The 13,738-nt window shown below is 46.4% G+C and overlaps 1 pseudogene; it reads right to left on the bottom strand.

The window, feature by feature from the left end:
- Positions 1-328: 328 nt before the first annotated feature.
- LOC134393521 (polypeptide N-acetylgalactosaminyltransferase 6-like) lies at positions 329-1,818 on the bottom strand (annotated as a pseudogene).
- Positions 1,819-13,738: the final 11,920 nt, after the last annotated feature.

Raw genomic sequence — 13,738 nt, 5'->3', positions numbered from 1 at the left:
TTTGCAGCCACCCAGATCCTGCTATCTATGGCAGAGCGGGTCCGGGTTCAGCAGCAGCAAGACAAATATGCACAGGCCCACTCCGTGAATGTCAAGATCCAGGTACCCCAGAAAATTCCCTTTTTTCAGTCCAAAACAGACTCTTCTACAACCGGGAACATCTTTATACCCCATCAGGGTGCCTCCAGGCAGAAGTATATCAGCTTTGCCAATGCAGCTGACCAGCAAGACATTCCGGCCTTTTCAAGACCCTCCACTTAGTTACTAGGGTCTTTTGGTGGCCTAAAATACAGGAAGAGAAACTGTTCAGCAAGAGAAACTGCTCAGTTCATTGAGAACCTTCATTTCTAATAGCTCCAAAGAAAGCTGGCGTAAGGTCTGGGATGAAGATCTCCGGATAAACACTTTGTACATACCAGGTGAAGTTTTTGCAATGTAACCGCTCGTTCAGCTCAAGACGCTCAGTAAGGTCTCTGTGTGTTTTGTCTCTAGCCATCTGCGAGGCCTGCTGGTTCCTCCTGTAGAAGATTTCCTTGTAGTCGTCCATCCAGACTTCTGCAAAGTACACCTGGTTCCTGGAGATCACTTGAGTCCCTTTCAGGAAGGTGGGGAGGCTTTTGGAACGGAACACGTGGCCAACGACGGAGCAAGGAATGATCTCCAGCTGACCCCCACTGCCAAACCTGAAAGGACATCTCCACATTTCCCCCTCCCCAGATCTCCATCTGGTTGTCGTATGAGCCGATGTGTTCAAAATAGGACATGGAGATGGCAAAGAGGCCACCAGCAAATGTGGGGGTCTTGATAGGATAAGTCTCATCTTTCCTCCTCTGCCTCTCATGTTGAGGGATGGACTCCCATCCCAAAGTCAGACTCCAGTCAAAGTCCCCTCGACTGTGCACCTTCCCATATTGAGTTGTCTTGGAGAACTCAAAGGTGTTCAATTGTGAAGATATCTGGACTGACCACAGCTGTGGGCTCTTCAGTAATTCGCGATAAGAGAGGCTCTAACCACCCATGGAAACATTCACAGTGAGCATCCAGGAATGTGAGTACATCTCCTGTAGCAACGCTGGCACCGAGCAATCGGGCTGTTATTAAACCCTTCCTTTCCAGCTGCCGGACGACCTTCACTATCTGCAATTGCTTCACATAGTTGTCTAACTCGTCTTTCAAGTAATCATCTGTACTGGCATCGTCCACAAGAATGATTTCTTTTAGCAATATAGCTGGGGAGGCATACAGAACACTGCACACAGTGCGAAGCAAAGTTGACCAGGCCTCGTTATGGAAAACGATGACGACGCTGGTGGTCGCTGGAGGGCATCGTTTGAATTTTTGGTCGATACACTCTGGAGGCTGGCTGTCTGGTCCTAAGGCCCTTTGGAGAGAGATCCGGTCAGTGGCATAGGCATTGAAACAGTTCTTGTCGTAGCCACGTTCTTTCGCTTTCGTCTCCTCTGGTGTCCACTTGAAAGGTTTGCCATCAGCTCCTGGGCTATTGGGGTCTTGAGGTGGACATTCCATGAAGGGCTTCAGTTCTGCTGGTGTGTAATATCCCGGCAGGCAGGACTTGCTGTTCCGGACAGGCACCTCTTGCTGAACCGGAGCCCCAATCTGCAGCTTTGGCCTGGAGTCCTGGATGTTGTTGACGGCTCCCATCATTATGTCAATCATTTGGTCTTTCCTGACCACAGTGTTCTTTAGCCAAGGCTCCTCCCTTTGGTCCCCATTGCTCACATCCCTTTGCAAGACCACAAAGGCAATGCCCCCCAAAGCCAGCTTCAGTGGGCCGTAATGTCTTCGGAGCAGCCTCATCGTGAGCGTGGCTTCGGCGACTACTCCTACATCAAAGACGCAGCCTCTTCAAACCTCTGCTTATTCTGTGGAATCTCACCATCTTTCTTCAAACTGAAAACGGGCAGCTGGAAAAGTTTGGGTTGAAAGGAGCCCATTTAGAACCTTTTCTGCCTACATGGTTTACCAGAATCCATAGTCTCAGACCACAGCACCCAGCTTCTGGCTCATTTCTGGCAAACCCTGTTATAATCATTGGACGTACAACTCCACCTCTCTTTGGCCCATCATCTCCAAACAGATGAGCAAACTGAGAGTACCAACACTACCCTTGAACAGTACCTCCGGTGCTATGTCAACTTTCACAGGACAATGGGGCAGAATTGCTGCCTTTAGCGGAGTTTGCATACAAGTCCCAGCATTCCTCTACCCACCAAACACCATCTTTGCACATTTTGGGTACCACCCATGATACTTCCCTTCGGTCTCTCCACCATCGTTAGTCCTTAACACAGATCAAGTAATTCAGAAACTCTACATCAGGTCTTATGGGAGCGACTGGATTGGGCCAAAGAAGCATATAAACGCAGTTAAACAATATCAACCTGACCCAACATTGGTGGTGGGAGATCAGGTATGGCTATCATCACGGCATCTCTCCGCACACCAACCCATCCGCTGCATACTGGACTGCCTGCCTGTGCTAGGACGCTTTGCCTGTTTGCCTGGTCCTGCTTTGCTTGAACTCCCTCAAACAGAAGCCTGTCTGTTGGAACATTTGCCTTCGTTATTACTGAGCCTTGTGGTCAGCCCTATAACTAAGACTGTGACAGCCAACAGAAGACCCCTGTCATCACTTTCTTTCTCTTTTCTTCCCTTCCCTTTCCATGTTTCTCTTCTGTCTTTTTCCCTCCTTCTCTTCCCCTCTTCCTGCCTTTTTTTCCTTTCTCCTCTGCTGGGCACAGCTGGAGAAAATGGGACACAGTCATTTCCCCCCTCCAGCTGTGGATGCGCTAGTCTATCTCTATCCGACAAGGTTTTTTTAGAAACTCCATAACTCCCAGATCTTTTTCAAACCAGATGTAAATAAACCATAGGAGCACTTGTGACAATGTGCCACGAGTGCTGCACCATTTTGGGGATATTGCCTGAAGCACCCGACCCTTCATTGACAACCCAGAACTGAGTGAGTTATTTTGTTTGGTCAGTTTGGCTTTTAAGTTGTGCCAAGAGAGTAGCCCTTTTCAGCTTTCTGGGCTCAATTTTGAGGGTATTTCCCCTTTATTCTTCTCCGTTTGAGTGTGTATATATAGTTTTCTCCTTATTAGTAGAGCAGCTTAGCATTAAAACCATGCACACTGTGATACAAGTGTGAAATTTGGTATGGTGGTATTTATAACCATGTAGTTTAAAATTAGATATGGGGCAGCTCAGGAAAAAATGGTAACAGCCGTCATCTTGGAAAATGGTGCCCAAAATTCAGTTTTTTCACAACAGTGCTGTTATTTTTTATCTCACAGAAAAGATTTCTCATAACAAATTTAAAAAGCATGAAATTTGCTACCAAAAAGAAAAGCTCCTCATTAATCTTTTCTAGGAGCAACACTTGTCGAGATAGTAAGTAGGGATGTGCTCCGCTCCGATTAGGAGCGTAGAAGCAGTAGCGGATTGGCCTGCTCCGCCTTACCCAGAGGCGGAGTAGGAGCGGACCGCGGACCCCCTAGAAGCAAGGCGAAGAGAAGCGACCATTTTTCGGAGCTCCGAGTTCAGTCGGAGCGCTCCGGTCGCCATCTTGAAAACATTTCGCCATAGGATTGCATTGCGGCAAATAATCGCGCATAACTACGTTGTTTTTGAAGCTATCGTTCTGGAAATTCTTGTGCACAGAGAGTCGTGGATGGGGGTCATTTTGAGACCACTCTCACCTCTCTGCGTGCTGTGGTTCACGTGCAATATTTTTTTAAAAATCGGGTCAACCGCGGGGCTCAAACTGCGTTTCGGCTTTTCGCCCATAGGATTGCATTGAGGGAAAGAATCGGGGATAACTGGGGGGGGGTTTAAGCTATCGTTCTGAAAATTCTTGTGCACAGAGAGTCGTGGATGGGGGTCATTTTGAGACCACTCTCAACTTTCTGCATCGTACGGGTCGCGGGCTAGAAGTTTTTTAAAAATAGGGTCAACCGCGGGGCTCCGTTTCGGCTTTTCGCCCATAGGATTGCATTGAGGGAAAGAATCGGGGATAACTGGGGGGGGGTTTAAGCTATCGTTCTGAAAATTCTTGTGCACAGAGAGTCGTGGATGGGGGTCATTTTGAGACCACTCTCAACTTTCTGCATCGTACGGGTCGCGGGCTAGAAGTTTTTTAAAAATCGGCGGGAAAAATACCTTTTTCAAAGGGCTGAGGGGCAGAGTCAGCTCCCGGTCATGATGATCCCAAAGTTGGAGGAGGGCATAGGCAAAACAGGTAACTTGGGATTCTGGGAAACTTCTCTTTCTTCATCTGAACGGGCTTTTCCCCGTGTTTTTTAACACAGTAGCCCCACCAAATGCACAAACACAACCTGAAATCATATACTAAGCCAAGAATAAGAGATAGAAAACACAGCACTGCTCCCCACCCTAACCTTGGTGAACAACTGAATCGATGTGGTGCAAGGGGATGAGCTCCCCTAGGGCATCTCATCGTGGACGTGCCCCCACTCTCTCCTGCACTGGAAGGCCATAGAGCCTTCCAAAGAGAGTAAAACGGTGGAGCAATGCCTATCATGAGTTGAAGTGAATGGTCACTTTTCAGTGGTGGAGCAATGCCTGTTATGAGTTGAAGTGAGCGTTTTACTTCTTCTCAGAGCTGTTGGTGGCTGTCTTGAACTGGCAGCTACTTCCCCCTCCCCCGGGCACGTCCCCCTATTGCTGGTAAAAGACAGATATAGCCTTTTTTTTTTAATTCTTCTTGCTGTTTATTGAGCAACACTGCTGCTTTTAATTCCACCCCTCCTTTGTTTATTGATTGATTTATTCCATTTTCTATGCATTACTGGCTTATCCTTGGCTCCCTTCCTTATGCCCCCAGAAATGCCAGCTGCATGCCTGCCTGCCTTCCCTCCCTCCTCCCCTGCCCACCTCGCAGGGATGTTGTGTGTGGGGTGCCCGATTTTCAAAAATTCGCCAAAAATCAGGGGATGATGGGATTGCCTTGAAACTTGGCGTGTGTGTGTATACGCCCATGAGGTGTCATGGTGCCAAACGTGAGGTTTCTAACTTCAACGGAAAAAAAGTTGTTTACTTTTTTAGCTTTCAATGCAACCCTATGGGGGGGCAAAAACGGAGCTCCGGATCCGGATCCGGAGCTCCGAGCGGAGCGGAGCGGAAGTGGGCGGAGCGGGGGCGGGGCGGAGCGACCCGCTCCGAAAAATGGCGGATCTGCAAGTGAAGCGGAGCGGGGGGTCCGTGCACACCCCTAATAGTAAGGTTTTATTCCTACCCGTTTGTCCGAGAAGTCAACAACAGGGCCGGCGCTACCACAAGGCGAACTAGGCAGCCGCCTAGGGCGCAAGCCTCAGAGGGGCACAGCAGCACTGCCCAAGCACCACTCGATAGGGGCTGACGGTGCGGATCATCGCTGGGCTCCGTCGCCCCAAAGCAGGGAGAAGCCCTACCGGGAGAGAGAAAAAAGGTAGTTGTTGACGTGGGCCTTGGAGAGAGAGACACCTGAGGGCTGGGGTCACAAAGAGGCAACGCACCGAGCACGGCAGGAGCCAGGCGCGCATGTCGTGCTCTGCCTGGCTGCACCCAACAGACCCACACGGCCCGCCCCTCTGCGCAACCCTGGGAGCCCCAGCAGGGGACCCACCGAATGCCCTCAGACCTCTTCTGCCTGCCCTCTGCCTGGCTGCGAGGCACTCCCGGGTGTTGGGAGTTGGTCCTCCTCAACGCCCTCTCCAAATGCAGGGAGGATGCCAACTCCTTTGCCTTCTGGAGCGGGCGCTTCCTTTGGCTCCTCGCCGCCTCCCTGCATGGCGCTCGCCTCACCCCACCGACTCTGCTCAGCACAAAGGGTTCATGGTTCCCTCTCAGCCCCCCCTCCCCTTGTTTTGCTACACCCAGCAGCCTTGCCTGGACCCTGCCGGCCTTCCTACATAGCTGAACATGAGGATTTGTTTCAAGAACGGGCATAGCTGCAGCGGGCGCTGAGAATGCTCAATTGGGTCTTAGCAAGAGCAAGGGACACGCTTTTTTCCTAAGGAAGCCAATGCGGAAATGGGCCAGAGCTGGGGGTGCCTCTGCCTAGGGCGCAAAATAGTCCGGCACCGGCCCTGGTCAACAAGATGCCCAATTGTGGCATCAATTGGGGTGGGGTGGGGTTAGTGAAAATAATATGAAATTTCCATAAGAGGCTGCTTTTTTGCTTGAGATTGATCTCAAGTATGATATCGTTTAGTCCTCCTATTTTAAACTTTTCTTTCTTTTTTGTTTCAGTTTAGATTACAACGAAGAAGTTTACAATGGAAAAAAGTGCCAACAGGTTACTTTCCTGCTAATTCCAAAAGAAAAGATAAAGGTGCTGGTTATAAAACAGTTGCTGAAAAGCTAGTTTCATTTTATAAACTAGAAGCTTTACCACGTAATATTACACTCACAAAATTGATTGATTGATTTTATTATGATCGTAGCCCAGTCAAACAGTCGGCACAAAAGCAGTAAAACAAGTCAATAAAATATAAAATACATAAAAACATACTAAAAGCCAATGAATAAAATACTTACAATACACAGAAGTTGTGACTCATTCAGAGGAGTCTAGAGCTAAAATTAAATGATTGTGATTCTGTAATAACAAGTAGTCTCAGTTTCCATTGGCAGAAGGTAATACATTGTACCTTGCCAGAGTAAAAGCTTTCCTGAATTGGGCATGTGCCACTCAGGCAGATAATTTGCAGGCAAAGATGCCCTTCCATTGTCTGTAATCAGAGTGGGTAGAGACACTACTTAAATGAGTTTGGAGCTCCACATCCCAGATATGTTGTTGAATTAGCATTTTGGCTTTTGTGTAACCCAAAGCTATCAGGTTACTGGTTGTGAAACCCAAATTTTGGAGTTTCTCATAAAGCATGGATTTCCAATTTGTCTGGCATGCATCCATTAATGTCATAGGAGCCAAGCCCACTGGAATGAAAATCACCTTTAGCCAATCGTGGGTCTTAAGAATCCATGTGTGGGCCTCCAGGGAGATTTGCCCCATCTCTAAGCGCACACATGCATGAGGGATAGAGCGTGGGACTCCCAGCACTTTGCGGAGGAACTTAGCATGATTTCAAATTGGGCAAAGCTTTTATGTACCCAGAGTTGGGATCCATCTTAGGGCTATGCTCCGCCTCAGAATGAGGCCCCGAATCTAAGCTGAGGCAGTTCTGGAGAAGCTCAAGGTGGCCCGAAGCCAATTGGCTCTGAAGCTTCGGGCTGCCTCAGCGCCTCGGAGATGGCCCTCTGTGGGTCCCTTACCTGCTGCCCCCGCCTCCGCCATGGTGGAGGTAGAGGCAGCAGGTAAATGGGGAAGGGGAGGGGAGGCTTACCTGCCGCTGCCATCCACTGCCAGATGCAAGGTCGGCGGCAGCAGCAGCAGGCGAAGGAGGCACCAGGTAAGTGGGGAAGGGGGAGGGGGCTTACCTGCCTCTGCCGTCCACCTGCACAGCCGGCAGCCAGAAAAGTCCGAGTCGCCTCGGAGGGGCTGAATTTTGCCTCGGCTTCAGCGCCAAGGTGGGTCAGGCCACCCCCGAAGCATCCTCGAGCCGAACCAGGGCTGCTTCGGGGGCTCCGAACCGGCCTCCGAGGCGGATAGGGAAGTGGGTGCACAGCCCTAACCCCTATAGCACTTGAGAGATAAACGTAGCCTGGAATACTTGAATAGGTAAGGGAAGATAATGTCCTCCTTTCGTATAGAAGAAATGCAGGAGGACCTTAATACCATGAGCTCGAACAGTGAAATACAATACCCAAATATCAGGAAAATGTGGCCTCTTCAATAGGGTGGTTGTTGATCTTTTACTTATGCTTTATTCTCCTTCTTGAGAAGACCATCACCTTGGATTTTGCATAGTTGATCGGCAGTAGTTCATTCTTACAATAACAGTCCAAAACTCTTAAAAGACATCTTAGACCTATACTTGTCCACAATAATAGAACTGCATCATCTATGTAGAGGAGTATAGACAGAGGTTTATTTGCTAATTTCAGGGGTGGGTGGGAACATCCCTTCGCCAAATCATTCATTAGTTACTTAATATAAAATTTAATGATGTAGGCACCAGTAGGCAGCCTTGTTTTACTCCATTGAAGATTGACATTCGCCCTGTTAGTGTCCCATCCTGTTATATCTAACCCATAAGCCAGTATTAATCACTGCTTTATGGCCCATTTTAGTTCTGTCTCATTATATTTTAGTTGCCAGTTTTTGTGCCACTTGATAGAGTGTTTTCTTAGTGTAGTTTCTATTCCTGCTCCAGAGTTTAATCTTGTGAATGTAATATTACGTGGTAAAGTTCCTAGTTCATTGGATGAAATTAGCCTTTCAGCAACTGTTTTGACACCAGCACCTTTTTCTTTTGGAAGTAGCAGGACACTGAAGATCATCGGAACAATCTTCTTGGAAAAATGTGCATTTTGTCCAATCCATTTCACTTCAGTCAGGTTGTGGGCCTGATGTGGAAGTACCTTGTGAAAATAACCTGTTGGCAATTTTTTCCATTGTAAACTTCTTCATTGTGATCTAACCTGAAACAAAAAACGAAAGAAAGGTTAAAAATAGGAAGACTAAATCATATTATACTTGAGATCAATCTGAAGTAAAAAAGCAGCCTCTTATGGAATTTTCTCATTATTTTCACTAACCCCCCGCCCCATTGATGCCTCAAAACATATTCTTGTTCAAAAAGGTGTAAAATATGACCTCTGGAAGTTTCAGGCTTGGAACACAAAGTGCAGGATTGAAATGAGGGTGAGATCGTGCGAATTGTTGACTTCTCAGACAAATGGCTAGGAATGAAACCTTACTATCTCAACAAGGGTTGCTCCTAGAAAAGATTAATAAGGAGCTTTTCTTTTTGGTAGCAAATTTTATGCTTTTTAATTTTGTACTGAGAAACCTTTTGCGGAATGGAGAGCGAGAAATAACGAGACGAGACATAAAGCTGGGTTTAAACAAGGGCCACATTTATTGAAAGATCTGCAAAAGAGGGTGAAGGTCTAAGCAGGAATCCTTGTTTGGACTATCCACAGGCCATTCCTGCTTCGGCCGAACCATGCACAGTCAGAGAAGTGGCGCCTAGTGCTTCGCCACCCCACTGACTCCACTGAGTACGGAGGCCTTCCGGTGTCACAGCACCCCTGCCGCAGGGCTCTTGAGTGTGTGAGGAGGGTTGGCCTCAAAGGTAATCTGATCTTATCCCAGCAGCTGGTGCTGTGACTGTTCACCAATAGCAAGCCCCACTCAAGATTCCCACACTTACTAGCCCAGAACAAATGTGACCAAATTAGATGAGCCAAATTAACCTAATTAATTCTCTCCTGCTGCCTTACAGAATGAAGTAGGCGAAAAAACTCATAATCAAGTTAGGTTATGAGCAAAAAATTCCTACTTGGCCCCCCAAAAGGGCAACCAGCAAGCCTATACTGTCTACAAGGAGGGGAGAGAGGGAGCCGCGAAGTGAAAGAGGAACCGGGAAGGAGTAAGGCTTAAAACGCCTCATAGTCTCCTCCCTCCTCAGTGGCACCATATGGAGGCCACCAGTGGTGAGCCTCCATGTCCGATCTCTCTTGCCCCCACCCACAACTGGCCACCCCCGTCCAGGCAAGCCGAGAGTGGAAGGGGGCATTTCTGTGAGAAAAAAAATAAAAGCGTTATTGTGAGAAAACTGAATTTTGGGTGCCATTTTCCAAGATGACAGTTGTTAGTATGATTTCCTGAGCTGCCCCTATATCTAATTTTAATTTACATGGTAATAAATTTCACCATACCAAACTTCACACTTGTATCACAATGTGCATAGTTTGGTCAGAAATTGATATTAAGCCGCTCTACTATATAAAAATTACATTGCTTAATTAAATGATTGGATTCAGTGTGTATTTGGATAGGAGAAGTCACAATTCAGAATTTTAATGGTGGTTTTTATATAAAAAAATATTTTGTTGGATAATAGGAATAACTCTGCATTCTTCCAGACACTAGGGTGTTACAGAGAATGTCATGTAGCTTGGTCAATTCTCATTTCCTGCTCCCTCCTCTTCCTCTTCCTCTTCATTTCTCTGCAACAAGTATCATGTGGTCTCTCCAGAGAGGAAGCAAAGATCCAATATCTCATGCCTTTGCTTACTTGCACTCACACACCTAGAGTTAGAGGGTGCTTGTGATTTAACAGTCTTAGATAGCTTTCTCTGAAAATGTATGTAAAAGCATTAATAAAGTTGATTGGAACTTCTTTTAAACTGGCTCTACCCTACATTTATTGCCTCCAATACTGAATGATGTGTTGCCGTGCTTTCTCTATATAAGGCCATTCTGCTGTAAGTCATACTAGACTTTCCAACATACTTAAGACAAAGCTATTTCAATTATAATATGTCTTCTCATTAACTACAACATATTTAGATGCCTCTCATAATATGATGCCCTGAACTATGGCTGGCTTGGCTTGTGCCACTATCCGGCACAGTTCTTATATAATGACAACCCAAAATACAAGTTGAATATCAGTTGTTGAATCATGGGTTGTTGTTGCGTGCAAACCCTCCACTATGGTTTAACTAGAGGTTCTTAACCATGAACAATCGAAAGTCCACAATCCAACAATAAACCATGAGTTTGCTTCCTGGGTTGTTTGTGGTTAACAACCCATAGTTAAAACAAAGTGCAGGGTTAACACATAATGAAAATCCATATTTCAAGAACAACCCACAATTCAATGACAACCCATACTCTGGGTTGTTGTTACTATCACCCTACAGTGACCTGATTTGCACATCACAAGCAGCCATCATGGGGGAATTTCCCAGTGGGGATGCTTGTTGTGGGAGTTGCCACCATTCTTGAATATTTAAGCCCGTTATTTGCAAACTCAGCAAAGGTGGTATGTTGGGAGTGGTTGACAAGTCACTCATAACCTCTGGGCTTTTTTAGGGTTGCACATGTTAACCACTCCAATAACCCACCCCGGCTGAGTTAACATTCAAAATGGCAGCTGCCGCCATGACAAGAAGCCCCAGGAGGGATTCACCAGTGGTGACTCCTCCAGATGTTTGAGTCGGGCCATGGTTTAAAACACTCTCTAGCAGTCAGTGGTCTGAGCACAGGTCCTCAAAAGTCTGTTGCTGTGAGGAGGCGCCATCTACTTAGCCTTTTATGTGTTAATCCTTTGTTGTCCTTCTCTGAAACTTTTTCAGGGTTCTCAATGGGTGTCTCCCCACTCCCCCAAGTTTACTGATGAAGCTGAACCAGTCTGTTGCTTGCCAAGTGTTTCAGTTTCCAGAGATAGGGGAGATCATCATTATTGGGTTGGAGTGGGTGGGTTAGTTTTCTGTCCTGAACTTGCACACAATCTGATAAGTACTACAATTTTTGGCCAAAATGGAGTATTTACAGAAAAGATACCACTGCGGGAATTATCTCATAAGATATTACAGCTCCAGAATAAACATCATTTATGGTTTTTTAAACAAAAACTCTCTGTGTGATCAATCAGTTTGTGGACTAACAAATGTGGGAACTCTGCAATTTATCAGAAAAGGGAACGGATTTAGTATGCAAGAGTATATTTCCATCAAAGTAACTCATGGGCAGCACAAGAATTCTCAAGGTGGGGTGATAATGTGGATCAGTGGAAGTTTGTAAGAAAATCATGAATATCAAAACAAAGAAAAAAATTTCAAAGGACAAATAGAAATTTGTAGCAGTATTGAAAGATAAGTAAGCAATTTTTAGAATCTCAGTTTATGAGCTTTGATCAAAAGAGCGGCAATAAATGTGATGAAACTGAGAAGGATTTGAAAAACAAACAATATTTAAAGACCCCATTGGACTTTGAAGAGACTAAAGAAAAAAATTGGCCTAAAGCATTAAATTTGTTAATGCCCTACAAGAACATCAAGAAGTATTGAATAAAGATTGATCAAGGGTGCAATCCTATGCATGTTTAGACAGAAATAATTCCTGCCACTTGTAGGATGTATTTCTGTCTAAACATGCATAGGATCGTGGCCCACGTAAGGTCTTCTTTTAGAGGGGAGGGCAGACTTCAAAGACAGATGTACTTAAAAAAAAACTAGAAGCCTACTTTTCAGCGCATTCTGAGGCTAGGAATATGTTTTCAAAAGGAAAACTGAGCTGAGGTCACAGGTAGGGTGACCATATGAAAAGGAGGACAGGGCTCCTGTATCTTTAACAGTTGTATTCCAAAGGGAATTTCACCAGGTGTCATTGGTATGCATGTGGCACCTGGTGAAATTCTCTCTTCATCTCAGTAGTTAAAGCTGCAGGAGACCTCCCCCTTTTGTATCTAGTTAAGAGACCAGGGCTCCTGCAGCTTTAACTGTTGGGACGAAGAGGGAATTTCACCAGCTTCTGCATGCATGCAAATGACACCTGCTGAAATTCCTCTTTCAATACAACTGTTAAAGATACAGAAGCCCTGTCCTCTTTTCCATATGGTCACCCTGGTCACAGGCCTTTCACACAAAACTCTCTTCCTGTTTATCCCAAGTGTTCTTCATTTCAGCAGCCTAATTTAGGTGGAAAAGTGAGTTTGCTATTGGGACTTGGAAGGTCCGGCCAATGTACTGTCAGTCACCCAGAGATAGATCAGGATCTACTGATCTGCCCACTCCTGAGAAGGCTGTAAGAAGTCAAATGAAAGCTCAGGTACTTGAAGACAAAGTGAAGCATCTCAGGTTGAACCAGGGCTGGTCCAGGCTGTTTTGCTGCCAGAGGCAAAGAATAAGATGGCAACTACAACTCTCATCAGCCCCAACCAGCATGGCCAATAGGCAGGGATGAAGGGAGTTTCTATACAGACTTCCAGGGAATAAGACCCATTGAAGTCTGAGTGAAGACATATAGGATTATGCAGAGTGTTCCTTTTATTTGTGCTTGGGGAACATCTATTTTGGGGCTTATCTGCACCACAAATTGAACTGTAGTGTAGATAAGAGACACTCACTTAGGGATGCTCAAAGATTTTGTCTCACTTAGCAATACTCAAGGGTTTTGTTCGGTCCACATTTTGTAGCAAACCTATTTATTTATTGAATTGATTTATGCCCCTCCTCCCAGCTGTAGACATGCTGCAGCCCAGGATGGATTATAAACAGACACACACACACACACACACACACACACACACACCCAGGAGGTTTCCGGAATTTTCCGGAGGGTCTGGGCAGCCTAGTTGGGGGCACCATGGATATGGTAAGACAGACAGACACGAGGCTATTCCTAGAAAGCACATGTGCTGCTCTAGCCTGAATCAAAAGAAACACGGATGTAATAGCCAGGGGATGGACATGAATTAGGCTGCCCATACCCTCCGGAAAATTCCGGAAACCTCTTGGGAGAGCTGGGGGTCCGGAGCAACCGGACTTAGGGCCGAAAATACCGGGGTTGTAGTTACTGGGCTCGCAGCAACCACATCTCCAACTTACCAGGCCTAAATTTCTCTGGCGAGTGGCGGCGGCCATCTTGAATCTCACCTGAACTCACGCGAGATCTCGGCAGCTGGCTGGGAACTCTGTGAGACCCAGCCAACAGCCGAGATCTCACGTGAGTTCGGGCGAGATTCAAGATGGCTGCCACGAGGGGTGGGTGATGAGAACGAGGTGAGTGGTGGGGGGCTGCGTGCAGGAATTTCCAGCAATGCAGCCTCCAGCACCACCACCCCCTAGCACAGAAGAAGCA

Source organism: Elgaria multicarinata, chromosome 2 (assembly GCF_023053635.1).
Source record: "Elgaria multicarinata webbii isolate HBS135686 ecotype San Diego chromosome 2, rElgMul1.1.pri, whole genome shotgun sequence".
NCBI lineage: Eukaryota > Metazoa > Chordata > Lepidosauria > Squamata > Anguidae > Elgaria > Elgaria multicarinata.
Note: the sequence above shows the minus strand (reverse complement) of the source record. Positions and strands in the feature narration are given on the sequence as shown.